We start from the raw sequence: 27,462 nt of genomic DNA on the forward strand, positions 1-27,462 counted from the left end.
AAAATGGTAGCAGCAGTGGTAGCAAAAATATAACTTCTCTGTAAAATTAAGATCACAGCTAGATTCAATAGTTCTCTAATGTATCCAAGGTCCCTGACAGCTGTAACACCTGTGGTTGTATACAGCAGATGTATAGATGTATACAGCAGATGTATAATATAGATATTATAGAGATACAAAGGATACATAAACACACATATTTCCATATAGATACCGATTTTATATATATCAATTTATATATTTTGTGACTATATATTATATTCATACCTATATCTATTTCTATGTACCTATCTATTCATCTATTCAAATATTTCACTTAAACAAGCCTTAGATTCCAGCATTTCCCAGCCTGGAAAATAAATGTGGCCTAAGGGTACGGGTCTACGGAATGGCAAATCAGCCTCGCAAAGACGAGGGGGGTGCTCAGTGTAAAATCCAGGATTTGAGGCAATGACCAGCAGTACAGCGTATTAGGGTTGCAAGTTTTAAGAACCGTAAGGATAGGGAGATGAGTCAAAATCAAAACAGAAAAAATAAATAAACAAATAGAGAAATAAGTAAGTGTCTGTAGAAGAGGCAGGAGTTTCAACTTCAGAAGAGCCTTGGGTAAGAAAAAGTATAAACGGCGCCCTATATCTCTCCAATCTGGAGACGTCTTGGAAATACTTTGAAATCTGTTCCCCCAGGTTTGTTTTTCTTCTCCATCACACCTCACAAGGAACACAGAGAGTGATGTCCTGTCACTTTGATGCATCTCTCTACTCAAATGGCAGAAACCAACCAGGTGAGTTGTCATAACTTAGATGAGGCTGGGATAAAAATACACCTTGGAGAGCTTGCTTTCTGATGACAGCCTGAGAGTAGCTCTTTTTGATTTGAGTGATTTGGAGCTTAAATTCAGTGCCAACCCACAGGAGTATCTCAGGACTCAGGGTTAGGAAAGAGATGATGCCAGGAGGAGAAAGTCTTTTGTCTGTCTTTAGAATTGTCTTTGGCTGATAGATGGGTGACTCTGTCCAACATCCTGATTTAAATTTGTAAGTGAGGGGCACCTGGGTGGCTCAGCGGTTGAGCATCTGCCTTTGGCTCAGGGCGTGATCCTGGGGTCCGGGATCAAGTCCCACATCAGGCTCCCTGCATGGAGCTTGCTTCTCCCTCTGCCTGTGTCTCTGCCTCTCTCTCTCTCTCTCTCTGTGCGTCTCTTGTGAATAAATAAATAAAATCTTTTTTTTAAAAAAAGCATCCTAATTAATTACGCTGCCTGAGACTACAGCTATTCCATGCATCCAATTTTATCATTTTTGTTTCATGAAAAGCAAAACCCCCTTTCCTGCAGTTTCAAAACAGCAATTTTAGAATCCTTAATCCTCAATCTCAAATCTTGGCTTTCAATTGGAGTAATTTGTATGAACTAGTTCCTAAAGTGGGTCTTCCAAATGGCTCAAAGTGGGGTTCAATAAGCAACGGAGGTGTGCATTGAGACAACCAACAGAAATGCAAAAATACTTCCCACAAAGGCTGCAAAGGGGGTCATAGTAAAGTGAACACCCACCGTGGTGAGGATGCTTGTGGTTGTTGGTCAAGCGGAAAGGACAACTTTTTTTTCACCTTTTCATCTTACTATGCTTTGGTAATAATGACCTTGAGTTCATCAGAGTTCTTGGCTGTTCATGGCTGGCATGTGTTGTGTTCTGCTCTGGTGATACCCTTGCCTGGTTTTATAAATGTTTTGAAGAATTATCCCTGGATATCAGTGCAATACTTTTGTTTGCTTGATTTTTCATTTTTAACAAAACAGCTATCTCACTTCTCTTATAGCCCTGTCTCACTCAAAGACCAAGGGGTGAGTCTATGGAATTGATCCTAAAGTAGATGTGAGGGACTTAAAATCATTTATCCCTGCAGTTATGAAACCTTTTAATTTTTAGTGGAGTCTAATGTATTGTTCTGATCTCATTCTTACCTTAGAATCAATGATTTCCATGGAGACTTTCAGTCTCCAATGAGGGTAATCTCGCTCAACATTTTACCATATATGTACAGTCATATCTGAATCCCAGCTTAGATTCAAGGGAAGACGTCAAAACACTCATAAAAATATTCATGCGTGCCTACTCTGTGCTGGAAACTCGCCATTTCATGTAATCCTCACATGCGACGAGTTTTTCCTGAGAAAAACTCACAGAATGCTCGCATTCAAATTCAGGTTCAAGGACCCAGAAGACTAAGCACTGTCTGTCTTTACACTTTGTAGATAGTTTCTTCTTCTTCCCAGATGAAGGATTGGGAAGCAGGGAGATAGTAAGGCCATGTCTTCCATGCTTGCTGAAATACCTTTGTGTTCTGGAGCAATGTGTTAGACATTAACACTTTGAGTCATGGAACTCTTCCAAAAGCTTGGGAGCTTGTGAGATCCTTGGGCGTATTGGGCATTGATTGGACACAAGAGGGGTTCAGAGTTGAGACACTAAGGCTAACTGCTTTGGGCTTGCTTCGGGGTGTAGGACTTCAGGGAGGCAAGTTGAAGCCAAACCACACAACACTTCACCTTTTTTCCCCTGCATTTCCTCTGCTTTAATCTTGGCCATCTTTAATCTATTTTTACATAGCTCAGGGTTACTCTTTTTAAAAACCAAGTTGTATAATTTTCCTGCTTAAAATGTTTAAATAACTTCTTATTGGACTAATATAAAATAAGCCATTTTAATGTGAACGGTTCAGCGACAGTCAGCAACATTCCCAGCGTTGTACAATCATCACCTCCTTTCAAGTTCCAAAGCTCTTTCGTTTCCTAAAAGGAAACCCCACATGCATTAAACAGTCACGCTACTCAGCTCCTGGCAACTGCTAATCTGCTGTCTCCATAGATTTACCTAATTTGGATATTTCTTATACATGGAAGCATACACTCTGTAACCTTTTGTATCTGGCTTCTTGCACTTAGCATGTTTGCAAGGTTTGTGACATCATAGCATGTATCAGTGCTCCATTTCTTGCGATGGCTGAATAATATTCTATTGTATGGATATATCACCTTTTGTTTAGCCCTTCATCCCTTGATGGATATTTGGGTTGCTTCCACGTTTCTGTCTTTACCCAATCTAACTTAGAGTTACCTAAGTAAGCAAAATTCTGGAAGCATCTGAGAGGTGGTGAATGCTATCTCCGAAAAGATCTCAAAATTGTAGTGCTTATTGATGTGTTTCCAGGCTGATACCTTTCCTTAAAAGCCAAACTAAAGTCCAGGAGTAACTTTTTTTTTTTTTTTTTTTTTTTTTTGCCTGCCCTTGGTTCTTATCTGTTTCTATGCTACTGTACAGTGGTCTCAGGAGGTGAGGTGGATATTACCATTCATTCCATTGACCTCCAGGGAGTGAAGTTAGGCATGAGGATGGTCGGTTAAATCTGGCCTGAGGGGACTTGTTGCATTGTCATATATATATATATATATATATATATATATATATATATATATAAATGCTTTATTCTGGAAAGTTTCGAACATGTATAAAAATAGAAAGGCTGCTTTAATAGACTCTCATCACCTGCCTTCCAGCAATTAATAATGCTGTTCTTATTTTATTTATTCCCCTACCATCACGTTTTTTATTGCTTATTTACTTTTTACTTGTTCTTATTTGTTTGTTGCTGAGGAATTTTAAAGTTAATTATAGACAAGAATTAGCTAGACAATTATTCTAGACAAGATGTCATTTCACTCAGACACATTTCAGTGGGCATATCTAACTTTCCTTTTTAACATAACCATAGTATTAGCAGCCTCCCCAACACCAAAATTCCTCGATATTATCAATTTGTATTCAATTTTTCCTGATTGTCTCCAATGCGCCTTTTTTTTCTATTTGTTTTGTTCAATTCAGAATCCAAACAAGATTCTGTGAATTTTGCATATGGTTAATATGCTCTTATATTTCTTTTGATGTGTAATTATTTCCCCTCTTAGGTGCATTTATTATAGAAATTGAAAATTGGGTGTTTTGTCTTGAAGAACTGCTGAATTTGGCTGGTTATATCTTTTTGGTGTCCTTTAATATGTTCTTCCATCCCCCGTAAATCAGAAGTTGGAGCTACAGACTTGATTATATTTAGTCAATTTGGGAAAAGGGCAGGAACAATGTATTTGCATACATGGAACAACGTATCCCATTTTCCTTAATATTACCTTTGATCAATAGTTCTGTGTTGTGGTAGGCTAAAAAATTGTCCCCTAAAAAATATTTATGTCTTGATCCCTAGAACCTAGGAGTGTTATCTTCTATGACTCAACGTGTGTGTGCGCACACCCAAACACACACAAAGGGCAGGGCCGGGCGGGGGGGTTCTTTGCAGATATGGCTCCATTAAGAATCTTGACATAGGTGTATTGCCCAGACTTATAAGCTTCAGATCCAAATGTAGTCATGTGTTTTTATAAGGGGGAAGCGGTGGAGGAAGCAATGTAACTAAAGAGGCAGATTAAAGTGACACAGTTGCAAACCAAGGGTTGCCAGGAACCACCAAAATATAGAAGAGGCAAGCAGCAAATTCTTCCCTAGAGCCTCCAGAGAGCGTTGCGCTGCCAACACCTTAATTTCCACTCAGTGAAACTGATTTTGGACTTCTGGCCTCCAGAACAGTGAGAGAATGAATTCCTGTTGTCTCAAACCACCGAGTTTGTGGTCATTTGTCACAGCAGCCCTAGGAAACTACCACAAATGTGATATGCCTGGCCCATTCATTATAAAGTTCCCCCTCAATTTTTCCAGTAATAAATTTTAGCTGCCACTGATCACGTTGCCTAGATCCATTGTTTCATTAGGGAGTGGAAAATAGCAATTTTCTAATTCTGCTATTTTCTTCTCCATTTAGTACGTGTGATTCTTTTAGGTAAAGAAGAACTGTTTTCCTCATCAGCTATTTGATTAGCCTGTGTTCTAGTCCAAGTAGGGAAAGGCAGGAACGAACACTATGAACTCAGGTTTTCATATATTTGATAAATTTCAAGTCATTGCAGTCATTATTATTTATGATCCTCAAGCTGTCCATCTTTAAGTCAAGGGAGCCCTTCCAAGCTTTTTAAAAGCCAAAATGACCCTGGCAACCAAGTAAAGAGGGGGTACCCCAGTTTGAAGGAGAACAGCTGGTGATGCAATACTGACCTCCATCCTGGTCTCCTTTGGGTGGGTCACACACACACACACACACACACATGCCCAAAATTTCTTTTTTGAAACATTGGCAAAAGACGCCCAGAGGCTCAGTAGTTGAGCATCTGCCTTCGGCTCAGGTCATGATCCCAGGGTCCTGGATCAAGTCCCACATCAGGGTCCACATGGGAAGCCTGCTTCTCCCTCTGCCTGTGTCTCTGCCCTTCTCTGTGTGTCTCTCATGAATCAATAAATAACATCTTAAAGAAAAAAAGAAACATTGGTGAAAATGAAGAACTGTGAAGACAATAAATGTAACATCTCCATCTCTTAATATAGTAACTCTCCACCCTTCCTTCACAGCAGGATCACCAGGAGAACTTACAAAAAATACTCCTGCTTGGTCTCTAACCCCAGAGGTGCTGATCCCCCCCTTAGGGATGGGAGGGTAGTCATAGGTTGTAAAAGATCCCCAAATAATTCTAATGTGTGATCAGGACTGAGAACCAGTGTCTAACGTATGTATCCTACTTCTGAGATGAGTTGTGTTTTCTTTTTTAAATAAGCCCTGGTTTTCTGCCTTCTGTGACTCAGAATATCAAATGTTGACCACACAGGTTGAAAGGCGGTTCATCTTCAATGTGTTTTCATGCCTCCTGATCCCAGGAAGATTCTGTTATTAAGCACATCATCAGAACTGGATTTAAAAAGCAAAAATTACAATCCTACCCTAACACTAAGGCCTCCGTTTGATATTTTAAGTCCATACTCGGCCTTTCTCTCTTGGCTTTACCTTGCTCCTGCAGAATTTATCACCTTGTGATATCTCCTACAGAGAAAGCTCCTTCAGTTGGCTATATGCAGGGTCCATGTCATGCTCACCTGTATAGACTTACTTTCTCAAATGGAGCAGAGATTCAAACATAATTGGCATTTAGTAAAGTTTTGATTGGTGCAAGACCATACCCAGGAAAATTCCATCTTCTCTTTCACGTCCCCTACCCCTGCGTTGGATTCTATTGAAAAAATGAAGAATTCTTGAAATTTCCATGAAGCTCTTTGTCTATATAAGGTATAGATAATTGTTCATTTTGTTTCGATTATGCAGTGAGGGACTCTGGGTAAAAGTCTACAAATGTTACAAAGGCACGTGAAATTTAATATGCATCTCAACTTTTAAAAGTTTCTCTTTTTGAATATATCCAGTGATAATAAAGGTAAACAGGTGTTTGAAAACATGCTGCCATGAAGCACCAACCTGGCAGAAAAGCTGTAGCGTTTATAACGAGAACACAATCCAACTGAATTTGTAATTAGCACTTTTGAAACGTGCTCATTATTATTGTTATTATTAGCCACAAAACTATGCAGTTCTGGCTCATGCCCATTGGAATTTCAGGGTGTGAATCTAGCCAAAAGCAGTCAGTATAGAACCCAATAAAAGAAATATGTTGCAGATTTATAGAAGTGATTTTAAGTTAAATATCCAAGCCGGACTATCAATTAGGTAGACATTATTCACTGTTTTGGATCAAAGAAAAGGTTCAATTTTGAAAAAGCAGATCTTTATGAAAAATATCCTAATGATTTGGGGAAAATAAATATAGTCATGAATGTATTTGGGAAGTAACCATGAAAAAAAAGGAATAATCATGGTTGAAGAGACCTATCCTTGTGGAGCAAAGAATTGCAGAACATAGAGACCTGTCTTCAGTGAGCTTCCAGAGGAAAATACATATCCAAATACTATCCAGAACTTAAAAGAGTTGCCATCAACTTGTTTCTGATGGCTCTCATAAGAAAAGTGACTGATTACCCAACAAGCTTGCACTTCACTCATTAACGAACAGTTATTGAGTGAACACAGAGCACTGCATTCGGTGCTGTTGGAGAAATATTAAACTGGATACATTCGAATGGGAGGGAACTACCCTAAGGGACAATCATCAATGAGTCAAAGCAATGATCATGCGCTAAGGGAGATGCCAAGGAAAAGTAATCAGGTAAGGGTCAGGCTAGTCAGAAAGGGGAGATTTCTGAAGAAGATGCATCTTGATTCAGATTCTAAGTGACATCTTGGCCTGATTGGTGAGCAAGTTGGGAGATGCCTTTCCAATAAGAGAAGACTTGGGTTTGGTGTCATTTGAGCCTTGTGGAGAGATGGCCAACAGGCCAATTGGATTAGCACAGAAACAACTTACCTGGCACTATGCATGGCACATGGTCAATAAGCGTGTATATTTGAAGGTGCTCAATAAGTATTTGAGAATCAATGACTTTTTACCTTCATGTTTTCCCGGGAGGGTATGTAAGAAACACATTAAGGGAATCTGACTCAACATTTAACAATGATTTAATTCCATTTTAGACAGGACATGCCCATTTGGTTCAGTCTTCATGAACTTTTTATCAGCCCAACTCTGCTCATTTGTATTACCTGCTTGGCCATGACTTTGTATGATCCTTAGTTTGGTCAGCATGGACAGAACACATATTAAATTTACCTGTGTGATTGTAATTCTAGATGTTGAGGCCATAATGCCATTTTCAAAGAAAACAAAATAAGCATATATGGAGGCCACTTTGCCTTTTAGATAATCTCTTACTTTGGTCTCAGGGTAGATTCTTGGTTGCCATATTTCTACTGATGATCCTGTCCCTCATCCCAGCCCACCATATTGCTCTTCCCCCCCACCCTCAGTAAATAGTTATTGAACTCCTTCTATATGCCAACTACATTCCTAGAAAATAAGATCATGGAAGTCTCAAGGATCTGTTTTAAGAGGTGAGTCATTGGAACAAAGAGACAGCTACAAAACTGATAATTTCTGTGAGTGACTTGCAAGAACAGACCACTCCCTAGAGATTCTGATCTTATGAGTCTGATGTGGGAAAGGCCACTGATGTTTCACCCCCACTCTGGGTAATCCTAATGTGTAGTCAGAGTGGAGAATCACTATGGTTCTCAAACTGTGGTCTTCGGAACAGCAGCATCAACATCTCTTGGTGACTTACTAGAAATGCAAATTTTCAGACCCTACCGCAGACCTATTAGAAAAGAAACTCTAGCAGGGTGCGGGAGAGGGCAAAAAATGTGTTTTAAGATGTCTTAAAAGTTTGAGAACTACTGAGCTAGGGGAAGGAATACAGATTGACTCTGTGTCAAGATATTGGGCAAGTCTACTAACACCCATTCTGACCCCTATTCCTCTAGCGAACCCCTGTCATTTTCTTCACCACTCCAGTAGTCTCTTCTAAGTATACTCTTATAACTAAGTTCTTGCTTTTCTTTTTCTTTTTTTTTTCCATACCTTGTATGTTCAGGCCCTGAAGATGACAACCTAATTCACCCTCAATTCAACAACTGTCCATGTGGGAACACAACCTTGTCATAAACAATATAATGGGATTAAAAAAAGTATATGTCATTGTTCCTGGAAGAGTCAGGAGTCAGAAACCAGAGCATTACAACAGACAATATGCTGCTTGCACAGGCACCACATGCTTCAGAAGGTCAAGGGTATAATGGGAATTATATGAGAAACAAGACAAATCCTAGAAAACTTCATGGACCAAGGCAGACATGAGCTGAGCTTTAATGCATGAGTGGAATCAGATCAATGGGAGGACAGAGGGGATGTTAAGAGCAAAGAAGCTCTTTATGAGTACAAACAAAGACATTAGCCTGACCAGATGCAGAGCTGAGAGGCACATCAACATTCCCTCCCACCTGAGTACTCTGAAATATCTGGTATCTCAACTGATGCCCCAAAATACAAGGCAAAAAGGTAAATTTTCACTTTCCTTAATGGAAATCTGAGTTCAGGCAAATTGGTTTTCAATGGTTAGCTGGGCTGGCTACTTTAGTTTGTAAGAGCCACAATAGGAGAGATTGAGGATCAAGCTGAGTTGGCTTAGAACAATCTACTAGATGTGAGGCTTAACCTTTCTGAGCTTTAGTTTCCTCTTCTAGACAGTAAGGATAATGAATTTTCCCTAAGCTATTTCCAACTTCTAAATAAGCTCCCAAATGTTAGATGCCAAGCACTGTGTAGGATGGCCCCTGGTAGACCCATGGACATTATGGTCTCTCTTGGCCTCCTTTGACCTAACTGGAATCAATTATTGCATTGGCTCAGAAGGGCTGCAGTGGTGGTTAAGAGTGAAAGCTTTGAGTTCAGAGGGCGGAGCTGGATCCCAGCCTACCACGAAAACATTGTGTAACTTTGGCTGCAGAGTGGAACCTCTTGAAACATCAATTCCCCCTTTGTTATAATCTGGAATAATGACATTAATGCCTCCTGGGATCATTGTGAAGGTTTAATGAGTAATGTTGGTTAAATGGCTAGCACGGTGCCTGGTACACAAGGTTAGCAACTATTAAGGCTGTCTGCTCATGATCTCCAAAGGGTTCTGGTGTCTCTCCAGAAAGGAAGGATGCACATTGGGAGACCAGGTCACTTTTTTAGACCCATTCAAGGCACCTCACCCCCTGACCTCCCACTCGAAGCTCTGTGGTCTTTTTTTTTCTTCAGGACAGCAGTCGATCATTGAATCAGTTTTAGCTATGCTGTTCAGGTACACAATAGCTGACCTGGGAATATCTTTTTCAGTAAAATTAATACTTGCAAAGGGTCTAGGCCTGTCTGCAAGCCAATACTTACATCTTCTTTCTAATACCCGGGTATGTGAAAAATGGTCAGTCGCCGAAAGACAAATGTTCTCATCTCCAGTGTGCTCACTCTCTCCACTCACACCCAAGCCTCTCCTATGACTCCAATCCTCGTTTCCATTATACTCAAATGGAAAAATCCAATCGAGGGGTAACATTTTACAGCTGATTTACAAATCCCTTAAAATGCCAAATTTAGCTCTGACATTCTTCCTTATGCACCATAAAAATAAATGCATTGAGAAGCCTTTGGGGTCCTTGCTCTGCTGAAGCACTTCCTTTTTATATTTTTTGCTTCTCATTTTACCTCTTATTACTTCACATGAAGCTGCAGCTCTTGGGACGACTGCACACCCACTGTAAACCCTTATTATTGATCATGTACTTACATGGTTGGCAGCGTTTTATGTAAGAGGAATAAATGATATAGTTGTTTCTATCCATTAAACTATACTGTTATCAAGGGATTGAAAAACTGCCCTGAACATGGCAATTATTTTGGAGGTTCTGTAATGTTTAAATATAATTGCCTAGTAATCTTTTATTTACTATGCGGTGGCAAAGTCTAGCTGGCTTCGTGTTTGCACCTTATAAAATGTAAGGACGTTTAGCATGTTTTAATTCTCTGTTGTCTTCTTTCTCTCCCTGGCCTCTCCCTTTCCCTAATGCTCCACCCGCCCCCCCACCCCTGGGCATTTTGATATGTGGCTTCTAGAACTTCCCAAGCACTGTAATTTTTTTTTTGTATTAACTCATCCTTGGAGATCAGTAACTTCCTACTTAGTATGATGTGGGGCTTCCCGGGCTCTGGCCATGTGGGAAGGAGAGCTGGGGTCTCTGAGGCACAGAAGACTTCGCATGATTAGTAGAGCCCTGAGAGCTGGGGAGACGTGCCTTGTGAGCGAACGCCCCAGCCTTGAGGAAGCTTAATTATAGTCAAGGGAGACTATTCCTTCCTTAGCAGCTGCCGCTGCCCACGTGCACACACATACATGTGCACACAGACGTGTGCACACACGCAAGCACACGCAGGCCCTCATGCACCGTCAGATGTGAATTCTTTTTGGAAGCTCATGGGTTCCTCTCACTCCCTCCCCTGACAGGACCTTGATGGCGGCAACTGTAAGCCCTGTCCTTTCCATCTTCAGCTCCCCCAACAAGCCCATTCTGACTTGGCTTTAAATTCGGAAGCGTTTGCGGGGAGAGAAAGCCTTGAAACTTTTAAAGACCAAATATAACAAAATGATCCAAATAAAAGAACTGAGAGGTTGCTAAACATGAGGCCAGGAGCTGTTTCCACTTTTTATTGAAGTATAATAGAGGCTGAGATTTTTAAACGTTTTTCTGTTTCTCTTTGAAGGTGCCAGGAATTTGCACGTGAGGTTTTAAATGTGCTTCTATTACTGACTGGCAGGAGGAGATTTCTAAGCTGTCCACGCTAGCTCTGATGGTTGCAATATAAAATCCAAGTGCTTGATTCCTTCTTTCTAGAGGACATGACTTTTCTGGCTTGAGAAGGAGGAAAGACAGGGAATAGCCTCTTATTCGGTCCCTATAAACAAGATATACAAGAGGAACCCAGAGGGTTTAGTTTGGTTTTAGGAGAAAGAAGGTTTAGGTGTCACCAGATTTTAGAGCTTCCTCTGGCTGCCATCTTGGGCCTGCTTCTCCTCATCTGTGGTTCACGGTGTTCTGTTCCACCAGCTTTCCCAGGCCCTGGGAGGCCGTCTGCTTCCGCTCGTCCATACACTCACTACCCAAGCCTTGGTTCTCCTTCATGCTGCTTTTTTTTTTTCAACTTGTTAGGAGGCAGCTTTGGAGTTTCCCCTCATCCGTTTTGCATGAGCAAGTGTATGGGACAAGGACAGGGTCATGGATCAGAATGCGGACCCTGAAATCAGCTGCTTGGGTTCAAAATCTGGTTTTGCTCTTTACAGAATGCTTTACTGTAGACACTTTTTGTGTCTGTCTCCCGTGTGAAAATTGAGTTTATTGAGAGGCACTAGCTTCCAGGGCTATTGCATGAATTAGTTGAATTAACACGTGTGAAAGACTCAGAAGAGTGCTCCTTCTTACTGTTTCCTGAAATCCCTTTTTAGGCTCACTTTGGCTCTCTGTGTCTTCATGCGTCTTATCTCCACTTAGCCATTCGTTTTTATCTTGGTCACTGCCTCTTCACAAGCCTTGACTTCACTACATCAAAACAATCTACGGATTGATTGAGTCATAGACAATGACAAGCATGAAAGCAGTGGAACCTTCTTCCTAGAATTAGAGGGTGGTGAGGCAAGCCAAGTGGTTACTTGCTTGAATTTTTTCACATGATCCATTATTTCCTATGAAAGCCTGTTGGGTTTTCAGAGTTGCCTTTCCTGGCTACTCTGTTTTCATTTCCCCTCCTTTATATAACCTCGGCCTGCAAGAGTTTCTTACTCCAGTGTTCCATCACAATAGGGCACACCCCAAAATACATGCTTTCTCCCAGTCCTCCTTTCAGCTTTTAGGAAATCTGTAAACATCTTCCAAAATAGTTCACCTGTCCCAGTGGATATCCCCAAGAGAGCAAGAAGAAAAGGTCTGAGGAGGGGAGAGAGGGCAGGAAATTCTACCTCAGGATCGTTCTCAAGGTCTCCTCCTCTTCCTCCTCCCAGCTGTCCCTGGTTTCTTGTTTCCAATGCAGACTGCGGGGCCTGCTGGGCCCCCAGTGGGTAGGACTCTGCAGTTCAAATCTTTAAGCCCTTCAAAATTAAGGTCATTTTCCTGGTCAGCTTCATTTCTCCATTCTGACTGGGGGGCAGGCAGCTGTTTTCTGATGAGGAGAAGGAAGAGGAAGAGAGAGGGTGGCCGTGGGGACACGTAGAGAATACCATCGCTGCCCCAGAGGGCTGCGTATCAGGACTGGTAAGTTCCCAAATTCGACACTGCAATATGACATAGATCAGCTGTTATTTTTCCAGTCTCAGAGGAAACCTTGAGGAATCTCATTCCTCCAACTGTATGAAATTATCTGCCAATGCTGTCCTTTCCACTCAAAGTCCTTTGATTGAAGCATTTGGCATGGGCTGTTGGAACAACAAAATCTCTTCAAAGCCATTGTTTCTTTGAATGTTCGGTTTACCTTTTGGTTGGGCAACAAAATAACTTAATAAATGAAGGGTGAGTAGAATTGTTACTATAGCAATCCCCATAGTAACATCAAAATGCCACGCACACTCATTCTTCAAACGCTGGGGAAGCCTCCGCCCAGCCCTCCCCACAGTCCAGGTTTTGCATCCCAGATTTCAGCTCTGAAGGCTCGAGATTTTAGGATATTAAATTAAATCCATTTTATTTCCATTCCAAAGAGTTAATAGACTCATGAAATACCAAGAATTCTTATCCACTTAGGTCCTTTGCAGAAAAGTCAGAAGTAAATTTTCTGTGAGCTTGACCGCATGCACAAACTGCTTGCACTTGAGCTGCTCTTCCGACTGTGGGTTTGTCCTTAAAAACGACAACAACAAAAATCCCAGTCGAGGCATGAATTGTTCTTTGTTGATTTCAGTCGTCTTACATAACTTACATGGGGGCAGGACTAGGGGATAAACGTCTTCGGAATGCAGCATTGTGGGAACACACATGTTTTTAATCTCCTATTTTCCAGAAGATAGCCAGAAGGGATCCCCAAGAGGTCACTTGGAGAAGCCTTTTGCCACCTGGTAGGGTTATAAATTGATTCTCTGATTAACATTGCTGTTATTGGGTTGAGTGAATGACTGAGAGACTATAGAAAAATCAAATGGGAGACAAAAACTGATTTTGAACATCATGTCATATCTTTATACAATAGGTATTCATGCATACATGTAAATATGTATATCACTGTTTGTGCATATTTAGCATAAATTTATAAACCAGCTGCTGAATATCAAACAGTGGATCTGTGTATCCTGTTTCTTAGTTCATTGTATCTCGAATATTAACACTGACACCCTCAAGGCAGAAACTACAATCGGGAAACAGTTGCATTAAATTCAGAACCAGAGGGACAACCCAGAGATCCCGGGTCAGTTTACTTTCACGAGGGGAAACCGTCAGTAGATGAAGAGGGAAAAGCAGAAGAATAAAGAGGAAGCCATAAACAGGCAATTCATAAAAAGGGAACAAAGATTATTAATAAACACACAAAAAATGTCCAATCTCACTGCTAAGCAAAGAAATACAAATAAAAACAAGCATACCAGGATGTGGAGTGGGGCTTCCACTTGTGTTCTGGAATCAGCAGTAGGCCCCCAGCCAAAAACAACAGGTGCTAAGCACTCGACATGTGCATGAGCGGCCAGGCCCCAGCCCCACATCGGCATTATATAAGCAGGGGACAGGAAGGGGGCAGGAGGGGGCAGGAATCAAAGTTGGGAGTGGTCAGGCAACAGGGCTGGGCAGCTCCTCGGAGGTTACTTTCTCTCTCCCACGGATGGGACGAGGGCGGGAGGTGCCTTCTCTCCTTGTTCCCCTCAACCTAAATAGCAGAGGGACTTCACAGAGGATCGTCCTTGGAGAATGAAGGTGCTAACAGGCAGACTGGTGCTCACCTCTCTGCCTGGAATTCTGCTTCCGGAGTAGACAGGCTTCCTAAGGTGCTCCTGCACCTCTCTCATCTGGGAAAAGAGATATAAGGCAGTCACGAACTGAGGTGCCAGATGAGCAGCTTGCATTTACACCAACTGTACCCCAAGGATGCACAAGTGTCTGGTGGGTTAAGTGGGCACCAGAGACTGTAGCTAGCTAGCATTGAGACAGCCAACAAGTCTGCCGGATAGGAGGCCATTCTAGTGTTGGGAACTGAGAGAGAGAGAGAATCAGATCCCTCGTGGCAGAGAATGTGCAGAGGGGATCCCAAAAAGCCTTCTAGAGTATCTAAAACTCCAAAGACCTGACGTTCACCTCTGATGAACTAACCAGATATCAATATCTGGTTAGTCTAAGTCAGAAAATGGTCATGCCCTAAAGAATGAATATTGCCATGTGTTCATAGCAGTAGGAAGATAATAAAATTATTTCGTGGGTGTCCTGGCAGTGAATTGAGATTACTCAACAAACCAGTCAAGTGACGATGTGATTCTGTTGCCTATTGAGTTACCGTAACTCTTGAATGACTTAGGTTGGTGTCGACGATGAAGGAAGGAGGACAAACTTGCTGGTGCAAGTGTACACTGGTTCGTCTTTTCTGGTGGGCATTTTGTCAATTATGTATTTAAAGAGCCTTTAAAAACTGGCCTGCTGTTTGACCTAATGATTCCACTCCTCGGAATTTACACGAAAGACATAATCAGAAAGGCGCGCACATATAGACAGACCAAAAAAATGTTCATCGCAATGTTAGGTACAAAAGAAAATGGAGAAAACCTGAATTTCACGTTGAAAACAGCTCCTAAATTATGGCAGATGCATAGGATAAAATACATGCTGCCATTAAAATTATGCCCTACAGACCATTTAATGATATTGCACAATGCTCATAATATAATGTTTAGTAAAAAACAAACAGGATAACATCTGCCATTGCATAAGACATAGAAAGGGAGAGCAAGAATATCTCTAGGAGCAGAAGACATGAGTATGTAACTGCAAAATTCAAAGACTCAACGGGAAAAACACCACAAGCAATAAGATAATTTAGTAAAGTAGCAGATAGGAGAAGAAATCCACATAAACAGACTTCATCTATACAAACTAAAAGTAATTAGAAGATATATGGCAGATACGTTTGAGATAGCAATAATGATGACAAACTTAGGCATGAAAAAAACCCAGTAATTGTACAAAAGTGGTGCAAGGAAAACTAAAAATGCTCCTAATGGATGCAGAAGGAGACTTGAAGAAATGGAAAGACATGTCAGTTTCTTGGATAGTTAGGAGTCAGTTCTCCCTTAGTTAATTTATATATTTAATATAATCCAAAAAAATACCACTTGGAGGAAAGAAGCAGCTAGAGTAGTCAGAAAGTCCTCGCAAAAGTAGAGCAGAGAGGATGGTGACTGGCTCTACCAGACATTAAAACTATTACAAAGCCTCTATAATTAATGACGAATGGTATAGGCACATGAATAGATAGATAGATGAATAGAAAATCCAGAAATAGACCTAATTGCATATGGAAATTTAATACACAATAAAGATGGCATTTCAAATTGGTGGCAAAAGATGGACTTTTAAATAAGTGGTGTTGGGATAAGTGGATAGCCATATGGAAAAAGATAAAATTGGATCCATTTCTCACATTGTACACCAGGATAAATTCCAAAAGGCTCAGAGATCTAAATGTGAAATGAATGAAACTATACATATTTGAAGAGAAGATGGGTATTTTCCTCCAATAACTGGGATGAAGAAAACTGTCTCAACTATTTAACAAAGTCCAGAAGTATTAAGGAAAAGATATAGTCAATTTGATAGCATAAAAAGAAAACTTTTGCAAGGAAAAAATGCCATAAGCCATGTAAAAATAATGAAAAATGAGGAAATTTTGCAACTTATATCATACAAGGTTAACAGGTTAAATATATAAAGAGCTTCTTAAAATAGAGAAGAAAAAGACTATAAGTTGGTAGATAAATGGACTGGGGAAATGAACAGACTGTTCCCTAAAAAAAGAAAGGCAAATGGCTCTTAACCATATGAAAATATGTGCAGCCTTGCTCCTAATAAGAGAAATGCAAATGATAACACCCCGAGATACTGTTGCTTGCATATTAGATTGGCAAAAATCCAAAAGTTGCAGAAACTACTCCATCAGAAGCGGTCAGGATATGAGGGCCACTGGGGGTAGAGGCCCAGGTGATAGAGCTATGTGGGCCCTCAGTGCCCTTCTGCAGAGCCACGGGGCTTCTGCTCGTCCTGCTGGTTTCCCTGGGCCTGAAATCACTGGCTGCCCAGGGAACACGGTGGAGCCTGGGGCAGGAAAGACACAAGTGTAGGGCACAGGACCTAGAGGCAGGATGCCCTATTTCCGGAAATACAAGGACTGGCTGTGTCACAGCCCATTTAAATGTTGAACGGACCTAATTCACAAAGTATTTTTAGAGTGCCTTCCCTATGACAAGCACTGTTCTAGGTCCCGGGATTCCACAGTGGGCAGTACAATCCCAAGTCCTTATCCTTCTGGTGCCTTCCTTCTAGACTTCTTTATCACCGTCTAGTTCTTTTGCGCCTAGGCTTTGGAAATAGTCTAGAACTCAGCCCCAATAGAACTAGTCTAGAACTCACCCATAAGGCTTACCTCAGGATGACAATCACCTCTTTGGTGGGATAATTTCCTAACTGTGACAAAAACTCACATTTGAGTGAAAATGCTCCAGGACTTTAAGATTGCCCAGTAGCAAATGGCTGACTTTTTTTTTTTTTTTTTTTTTGGTGCATCCCTTGTAAGTCAATTATCACTAACCATTTGCCACTTTCATTTTGTAAACTTGTCAGTTTTCATTTATACAGGTGCAAAAACCAACATTCTCACGGGCATAGGGTTGTGTGCATTTTTGTTTGTTTGCTTGTTTGTTTTTTAACATTGCCTACATTTGGAAAGGGTCAAGCTGATTATTTTACAATCTGTTTACATAAACTCCCATACTGGGATGCAGCATGCCAAATCTCATCTAAGTTCAGATGCTCACAAAACCTCCTGGAAAATTAGAGTAGTGTTTATAACAAGAAACCATGACCCCAAATACACGGGAGCCACACTACTAATGTCCTCAGAGCTGTCCCCTGGGTCCTTATTAGGGGCCTTTTTATAAAAGAGATTGCCTTGTAACTGTCTTCTTTACTTCTTTACTTCCATAAAGTAAACACCCCCCTACCACCACCGATCTGATGTGGCCCAAAACACTTCCTGAGTGAGAAATCTGTGTTGAATTCTGCTCTGTAGCACATGGCGTGGTTGCACATAAGATCTGGTGGAAATTTCAGACCTGGTTGCCTATTTTTATTTTGATGCCTAGTACAATGCTTTGCATATAACAAGTTGAGTCAAAGAATATGTAAGTGCAGTCAGTTCTCATTGTTCATGGTAGTTGTGTTCTATAAAGTCACCATGAACAACAGGGTGAATCCTGAACCATTGCTCCTAGAGGAAATACAGGATTAGGTTCCTGTGAGCCTCTGGTCATCACATTTTAGTCAACTAATCAACACATAATCTTGTTTTATGTGTATTTCTGTTTAAAGATACCTTATTTAATATTGTTGATTTGTTACATTGAACTCATGGACAGTAACACTATAACTGATGCCTGAATAAAATTTACTTAACACATAGCCTTTCTCCATCAGGTGCATCATAGCCTTCTTGAGCTTTGGACACAGGACACTAGACAGCCCTTCAGTACTCTGCTTTGGGTCATTTTAAGCAGAAAAATCACCCAAAAAAGCTCAAAAAAAATGAGTCATTGGACAGGGCGTTCTCCAAAGCACCCTTCTATTGTAAATATCTATGATGTGTTCCAGAAAAATGACACATCCATAGCATTTTTGAAAATTGCTTCATAGGGAATGGGGAACTGAATATTCAGATGGATAATGAATAATTTCGTCAGTGATCTTTCCTATTTTATGTCTTCTATGAGTTTAAAGTTCATTATATATCCTGTTCTTTTAATATTGGACTCATCACAAACTATTAAAGTGATAGGCAAGTCAAAGAATATTCCTGAATCTGAGGGGAAATCCAATAATAACAGCTAATCTGTTTATTATATGACCTCTAGGGTCTATTTTATGTTTTTGAATATGTCATTTAAAACTGTGAGCCTCACTGTCTTCACCTGAGAGACAGGATTGATAATATCTGCTTCACAGAGCAGCTGTAATGATAGATCAGACATTACACATGAAATTGCATGATGAACTATAAAATGATAAATATGAAGAATCACTATAAATACTATTCCCCCTCTTTTCATTCTTATCCTAATACAAGTCGCTGACCAAGGCCCAGAGGAAGTCCAACCATCTCCGTGAAGCTTTCATCATCTCTCCAGCCAACAGCCATTGCTCTTCTTTGCATTCTAGCTATATGTGCTACATATTACCCACTCTAGTACTCAGTTGGCTTTTATTTCTTTTTTTTTAAATGAATATATATTTTTTTAATTTTTCTTTATTTATGATAGGCACACAGTGAGAGAGAGAGAGAGAGAGGCAGAGACACAGGCAGAGGGAGAAGCAGGCTCCATGCACCGGGAGCCCGACGTGGGATTCGATCCCGGGTCTCCAGGATCGCGCCCTGGGCCAAAGGCAGGCGCCAAACCACTGCGCCACCCAGGGATCCCGGCTTTTATTTCTTTAATGGGCTCTGTGTATACATTAATTCTTAAAATTGAAATCTAGAAGAAAGAAACTGTCTCCTATAGTATACTACTCCACACATAGTAGGTTCTTGGAACTTACTGAATGGATGACTGGTTGGAGGGGTAGATGGGTAGATGGTTGGTTGGATAGATATGTCATCATTGTTCTGTTCAGCCAGATAAGCATGGTTAGGAGGATGTCATAAATGTTCCTTTTCTTTACTATCCAGACGAAATGGCTCCAGCCCCCATCCTATATTCAGTGGGAAGTTTCCTGACCCCTCTGAGAATTCCTGACAGGGCTTATGTTCTCCTGGGTCAGTCTCTGTGCAACCTGCCTCCACACCAGCTCTCTCAGCACCGATGGCCAACATTCTCTTTCTTCATTGTTTTGACTCAGGATGTACATCACCCTGCTCCTGCCATTCTCTTCCAATGTCCTGATACATCGCTAGACAAGTCTCTACTAAGATAGATCTTTACTGAAGCTTTCAAGATGAGAAAAGGTTGTTTCACCACAGCACAAAATGGGGAATGATTGGCAAGCGATTATTAATCACTTCTATTCTTGAAAGCCCCTCAACCATTCTTTCCACCTTCACTTTTGCATTGGTTGTCTTTTCTTCTTGGGCTCCTCTCCAGCCTCTTGCCAAGTTGCTCGACCCACTCTAACCAACAGGGAGGCCTCTGTGACCAATCCCCACATTCCAGTTAATTTTTTAGGTAGTGCAGTTTATAGTTCTCTCTTGTTTTCATCCTAGCTTTTAAGACAGCAGGCTCACCATTTATACAAAAAGGGAGCTCATCAGGATATTTTCCCAAAACAAAATGCTATCTCCTCTGAGATTAGTGACTCCACTTCTCTGCCAGGCAAAAGTAATGGAAAGTCAGTTTTCTGTTTTAAACAGTAAATATTTCCTGAATTTGTCATTTTAAAAGTTCTTTCACTTGAGATTTCCAGCATGATGTAAGATAAACTTGTTCTCTCAGAAGCCTTCTCTCCGATAATCAAACACCCCAAGGACTGCTCTTCCATCCATCTCCAGAAGCCATCACAGAGAATTAACTTCTCACCTCAGAATGCTGAGTTCCAATGGAAGTTAATGATGACATGAGGTTTGGTCTGTCTTGAATATATTCAGTATGTTATTACTGCATACCAGGCACAGGACTGCAGATTTTTTTTTACATCATAGAAATTGATTATAAGAAAAGCTTATCTTATCACCAGCTACTCTCCACTTGGTTACAAAAAAATTAGCTTTAGGGTTTCACAACAAGAACCTTAACAACGTATATGGTGGGCCTACCAAATTTTCAATCTTAAACTATACATTTCTTTCCTGTGAAGTTTTGCCTTGTAACTAGTCCCACAATACTCCTCCCTAAAATCCAATGTCCTATCTGCCTGATTTGGTTACGACCATCCCACACCGGCTTATACAATGCCTCTCACATGCGATATGCCGGCTCCACAAATAAACTATGAGTTTTATCATCAGAAAACATGTATAAACAAGCATAATCAACAATATAATGTTTTATTATAAGTTCACCTCGGTGCCTAGCATACAGTTAAGCACTATGAAAAATACTAAAAAATACTGTTTAACCTGTAAGCAACATCTAGAACTGCTGAAAGCATTTTTTATCATTTGAGAATAAAATATAGAAATGGAACGAAGGATGAAATTTAGTCCTCCCTGCTATGCCACACAGAGCATTTTATTAACCTGGTCATTACTCAATGAATATCGGTGTCATCAGTATGGAGAATGTTAGGAGCTGTGACGGATACATACGCAAGATAAGGCATGGCTTTGCTCTCCTGAAGGCTGAGATTGCTATTTTCCTTTTGCTCCATTGGAAAGGCATCCAATTTTTCATACATTTATAAGCTATGAGCCATGAAAAAACAGTACATTTGAACTCAGGTAACAGTACGGTAAACAAAAGGAAAAAAGGAAGTAGCATCCGTTAAAACACCTCACAACTGCTAATTCTTTCAAGGCTAAAAACAGTTGTCTCCACAAAGTCATTTGAGTCTAGTCCAATTGTTAGACAAAAACATCTTACAACGTAGATGCTTTTGATAGACAATTGACCATGTCTCTTAAAAAAAATCTGTATTTTAAAGCAAAGGCAGTAGAGCATTGAACTTTCTCTCGGGGTCAGCTCTCTAGTAGCGTATGTGATGATTTCATTACAGTCTTGCCTCCACTTCTTTGAAGAAATGGTAATGAAAAGTGTTTGGTTTCTTTTCTTCAATTTTCAACACCTCTGCTAGAGACAAAAATACAGTTTCTCCTTACAAGTGATTATTTTAAAATGTAAAAGTCAAGCAAACCATTAGCATCTTACCAGATTGTCAATCCTAATGGTCATGAAAATTGGAAGCAGGATGGTGACCCCAGCACATGCTGTCTTTTTGGAAACATTTGCAAGGGTAGCCTGGAACCTGTGAGGTTAGAGATAATTTAAGAAGTAATCTTATATGGCAAGAAAACCAGCTTGGAATCTTCCTGGAAAAATAAGCAAAATCAAAGGCCATTCCTATAAAATTTCCAAAGCACTTCACTGGAGTATTGCAATCATAAAAATATATATATATATATAAATCCCATATTAGAAGGTTAACGCAAAACATCAAATCTTATCCAACTTTTTGATAATTAATCACAGCTCTGTCAAGTATTACTGGGACTATAAGCTTTAATTGTGTCATTAATCCTTTGCTCTATGAAACGCTGGCAGATACTTTATGTATTTCATGTGTGGTGAAGCTAACCATCAGACCAGCCCATGTAGTCTTCTCCCATCCTTTCCCTTTGTGGAGAGCTGGATGGCATAGACCTTGCCAAGGCTCTCTGGGCATTGGGAGAACCAAGTGTTTTCTATGCAGTTCTTTCCTTCCAGTCTTGTCATTCAGTAAACAGCTCGGCCGCACTTAGATGTATTAGTCCGTCAGGGATAATCCAACCCCACTAAGGAGGGAATGGCATCAAGTCTCTCATTTGCTGATTTTTCCCCTCGTTTGGTTTATTTTGACTACTTTATTAAAAATAAAAGATATTATTACCTTTCCATTTGTCTTTCACACCCAGGTTTGTCCGAAAGATTGATCTAATCCTGGACACTATGGGAGCATTACTTGGTTTGGGATTTTCTGGTATCGTAACCCAATGGCTTTTAATAGGGATGTGTTTTCCAGGCTGTGCCTTCCCCGTGCTGCTTCCTTCTAGTGTGCATGGAGAAGCAGTGCTCACAGTTTTTGGACTCATCTTTTAAGTTACTGAAAGGTGATCATATAGCACATGGCTGTTAAGTTTAACTAAAATTGGGGGAGGCAGAGAGAGTGGGGTAGAGGCCTGGCCACGAGTGGTTAGGAAGCTGGGGCAGTGCCATCTGAAGGGGCCAGGAGGCTGTGGGCCGGATGTGCCTAGATTCCTGGGAGGAAGAAAAAAAATTATAAAGAAGAAGCCAGAGCAGCTTAAATGGTCAAAGAATCAAATGTAAAGTGAGCTGCAAGGGTCAGATCTGGATTGAAGCCCAAATTCTGAGTCTCCGCATCCGTCCGGGGATAAACTTGGCTCCTAATCAGGGCTGACAATTAGGCCGTACAGTTAATATTTTTACAGCTGTTTTATTAATAACACATACAGTGCATCCAGCCAGGATTTGTTGGAGACACCTCAGGAAAACGAATGATGTAAATAACAGATGGATGTAGAATATTCCTACAAACAGGCATAAAGATATTCCCTTCTTGTTTAAAAAGAATTTAAATAGACAGATTGTAGATAAACAGGCAGACAGAAAGGGGGAGAGAGAGAGGATTTATGATATTTGAGGTAGTGGCTGCATGCATTCACATGGTGGAGAACACGGACATAAACACACCCGCTCTCTATATGGCAGGAGAGACTCAAAGCCTTGGCTTCCAGAAAAAATAAACTCTGTGGTGGAAGGGGCTCAGCGCTGCGGCACGGGGGCCGTTTGAAGCAGGTGTGCTGACACGGTTCCTCTAAAACCTCCTTGGAAACGTGTCCCAGGATCAGAGAGGACTCGGTGGTGGCCTGCCCAGACCTGCCCGGCCCCAGCCTTGACCCACCCCCGGGCCTGGGGGCACCCTTTCCTCTTCCTGCGCGTCTCCTATTCGAAGACCCAGGGCACGTTTTCGGTTTTGCATCAGAACTGGGAGCAGTGATATTTCAATCTGAAAAGAGAAATAAAAAATTCAGGATCTTCATGTCTTTTGTTTTCACTCCTACTATTTTTTTTTTTTTTGTACTGCTTTTTCATGTGCCTGCTGCACTGTGCTCCTACCATACTTTGCAACCAGATGGCTCAGGAATGAAGAACAAAGGCCACTAAAAAGTGGGCGGGGAGAAAAGGAGAAAGAAGCAGAGAACTGAAAGTCAAGGCGAAATCAGGGATCGGAGCAAGGCTCAACAGATTTAATCCCTGATCACTCTGGGTTGTGTTGTGAACGCAGAACAGACGCTCTTCTCGGTGACCCTCTGTGTGTATGTTGGGGGGGGGGTGTCTGTGCCACACACACACACACACACACACACACACACACACACGTCCCAGGTCATTTGTTTCACGGACAGGGATCAAAGCCAGAATTCTGTTTTCTTTGGTTCATCTCCATGATCCCCATGTGAGGTGCCTTTCCCCAGGGGGAGACCTGCTGGGCCCGACGTGGCCATGGAGGGTGCTGGGGACTCGAGGGGCCCGGGGTTGTGACCCCCACCTTTCACCACCGGGCCACCTGGGGTGAGTTGTTGACCTTCTCTCACTCTTAGATGCCTCCTCATGCACCTCAAGGGGATGCTGTGCGTGTTATGCGGCCTGATGTGTCGAATGCCCCAGAATGTGACCCCGCTGAAAGCATCATGGTTGCCCTGCAGCAATGGGAGTAAATGGACAACCCCCTCAATGCCAAGGTGGCCGAGAGCCGTCTTCCATGCTCTTCCACTCCCCATGCTCTTCCACTCCCCGTGCTCTGGAGTTTTATCCTGCACCGAGACCCCTACCCAAGTCTGCCTCTCCCACTTGTGCCCAACACTTGGCAAGCTCTCTCTTGCCCCCCAGTTGAACTTACTGCTTGTATACCATCGGCATGTTGTTGGGTTAAAGGATGACCTAACTGTGACTTAGGCAATCAACTACTGTGCAGATGAGCCATGAAAGAGTTTCATTTTTAATCAGGAATTTCTGTAGGTAGAGTGCATGGAAGCAAAAGGAATGACTATCTAATGCTGAAATTTCATGCACATTACTAGAACTCAGTAACATTTAAAAAGGAACATATGTTATTTCAGTCAAGACTACACACAGAGGCTTTTTCTGAATCCTCATAAAGCCAGGCCGGCATCCATGCATTTGCGGAAGTAGCGAGTAGAAAAGGAGGAAGACATGTCAGAGCTTCTGCTAAAGCCTTACTTAGCCCTTTCCACCCTCCAGGTGGGCTAAAGTTTTCTTCTCACTGCAGCATTCACAGTTCTACTCCTCCTCCCAGGCCCAGACAGGGTGGGGACACTTGTGAAAATGATGAGGCTTGATGTTTTCCTGTGAAACCACGACTGCATCTTTTGCCTTCTCTGACGTCGTGGGGACTCAGAGAGACAGGGAGGGAATTCAGTTTCCAGATGAGTGAAATGAAATGCAGAGATAGACTGACTGACTTCCTTGTCTTCCCAGGCTGAGCAGCTTTGGAAGGGCACCACGGACCTTCCCCAGTCAGGAGGGAGGAAGGGGGCATCGTCCTCCACTCGGGGATGCAGGCAAAAGACCTGCCCCTCTCTGTATCATGGCTTGAGTTGCTGACTGATGATGCTTAGAATCTCACGTGTCTGGCAGCAAATCAGAAGAAAAATTAAGAAGAAAAGAAGCCTACAAGTTTCAAGTCTTGGCTTTCTTGCCAACTATATGTTTTGAACCTCTCTAAAAATTGCTTAATTTCCTCAGTCCTTGTAAAATGGCATCAAGATTATCTAACACATAGGGTTGTTGAGAGTGTTCAGTGAGATGATGCACGGAAAGCAATTAACACGGTGCCTGGAAGCCTAGTAAGTGCTAAAAGTTACTACATTTAGTATTATCATTATGGGCCTAGTGAGCATGCTCATTCCATCTCCTAGAATCACAGAATATTAGAGTTGGACAGAAAGGGGTGGTTTTCCAACCATTTGACCGAAATCTCGAGTAAGAAATGCATTTTATTGTATACCCCCATACAAAAAAAAACCCCCACACTTAATAAATATTACATGCCAGGAAAATATAATTATTTGAACATTTTTCCAAAGTGGTTAAGAACCAGAGCTTATTTGTGATAACTTCTGATGTTTGCCTCTTTATATTGCTTCATTTTTAAAATTCAGTAAGCACATTACACAGGAACAACATGATTTCTGTCTATATACTATTAAAACAAAAGTTTCATGAAATAAGATTTATTTACTATCTGTGATACGCTCTGATATTTTCTCTTTGGTTTGATTCTGCTTTGTTTTCCTTTTAAATGTTGATTGTGACCCGATAAATTGTTTTCAAAACTGAATGGGTCACTGCTCATAATTTGAAAACACTGATGTAGACAAAGCATTGCTCTTTACAGATAAAGAAGTAAGACTTAATGTGACTTGTCCAATATCCTCCTGCCCCAAAGAGTGGAAGTGGGCTCTGAACCCAGGTATCTAGGCTCCCCCAGTCCTGAGAGACTTATAATCCCTGACAGCTGTTAGACTGCAAGGCTTTGCCTTTGCTGTTTTAAAGGCCTGAATATCTAGAGCAAGGGTTCTCTGTGATTCGTTGCCACTCAGAGCAGCCAAACAGACGTGTGCAGGGTCATTCTGAACATACTTGAGAATTTCCCGAATCTTAAGAAAGATCTGTTTTCTTCACTGTATTGGCAACGCAGTTGGAAAGTTACTTGAATGTTTTTCAAAAATTGTTTATAGATTTGAAAACTGTTTGGGGTTTGTGATTGCTTCTGTTGTTTGCCTCTTTGTATCATCTCATTTTTCAAAATTTAATAAACACTTTGCAGAGGAGCAAAATAATTGGTCACACATTTGTGGGTTCCCAGATTTGTTTTACATGTGTATGCAATACAGCGTAACTCAAAACATGTTCGAGCCCAGTGCGTCAAATCATCTCCGATGCTGTGGTCAAGACCAAAGCAGAGCCCAAGTGAGCACCCACAGCCTCAGACCACATCACTCACCCAGCCTCTGACCACAGTGCTTGGGGGCCAGATTCTGGCCCCAGTGACGCATATGGCGCCATCACGGCCCACGGCCGAAAGCTGCTGTAACAGGCTCACACAGAGGGCTGAAGACTCAGTCTGGGGTCTGACAGGTTGGAGCCTTTGTCACTGAAGGAAGCAGCAGCCACTGTAGGAAGCCACAGGTGGCAATTTCCCACCTGCCAAGCCCGTCACCTGGCCAACTCCGTGGCCCACAAAGGGCTACCGCCAAGCAGGATGTGTCTTGGGCCCACTTGTAAAGCAGGTGAAGACTGTATTATCTCTTTTCCTTCTTTATCTGGAACTTTCAGGACATTCCCTTTTCTTTCCTGTGAAGCACACAAGCCTACTATTCGTAAGAAGGGTACTGAAGGCTTGGTGGATTTTCTTTTTGTCCCAAATCCTTCGCTGGTCTTTCTCCATAGAGATCATCGATCTCTTTTTACCTTGGATGTTTTGTTGTCTAGAATGTTGAAATTCATGAGACAATTTCAAAACAGAGCTTCATTTCCATCCCACCCCACTTCATCACAACAGTTTGTTCCTAATAAAGCTGGTTAACTTGCAGGCTATTTTCTCTGCTTTAACTGTCCCATGAAGAAGAAATAGGTTGAGAAGTTTCTGTGCAAACACCAAGAGATCTTTAAATCGCAAAAATTTGGTTCTGAGAGAAATAAAGAAAAGTAAGCAGCCAGACTATAAATCAATGCCACAACCCATCTGGGTTGTTCAAGCCCCAAATTTGGATATTTCTGAAACCTACTACGATCACATTATTAATTCATTCATTCATCTGCAAGTTTATTTATGAGACATTTCATTTAACAATGAAGTTTAGACCCAGGTTCTTGCTGATGAAGTGGATGGGAATATGGTATTTCCAGTTCATTTGGGGGCATCTGTGTGTCTTTGCCACAGAGTGAAGAAATCCTAGTCCCGTGGCCCACAGTGCCTTATTGCTGTCAGTAGGGAGTTATAGCTTCATCTCATATTGTCACAGAAGGTTTTATACCAGTGGCTATAAGCTCAATGTGGCTGTTTCCATACAGCATCTCCAGAGCA

At 41.4% G+C, this 27,462-nt stretch overlaps 1 long non-coding RNA gene across 1 annotated transcript in view; it reads right to left on the reverse strand.

Moving 5' to 3' along the window:
• LOC121482000 overlaps window positions 1-14,114 on the reverse strand; it is a 31,648-nt gene extending 17,534 nt beyond the window's left edge. The window contains exon 1 of the long non-coding RNA XR_005985478.1: window positions 14,040-14,114. This is a non-coding gene — a long non-coding RNA (uncharacterized LOC121482000). The remainder of the gene's footprint in view (window positions 1-14,039) is intronic.
• Between the last annotated feature and the right edge of the window lie 13,348 nt (window positions 14,115-27,462).

Source organism: Vulpes lagopus, chromosome 24, assembly GCF_018345385.1.
Source record: "Vulpes lagopus strain Blue_001 chromosome 24, ASM1834538v1, whole genome shotgun sequence".
Classification (NCBI taxonomy): Eukaryota; Metazoa; Chordata; class Mammalia; order Carnivora; family Canidae; genus Vulpes; species Vulpes lagopus.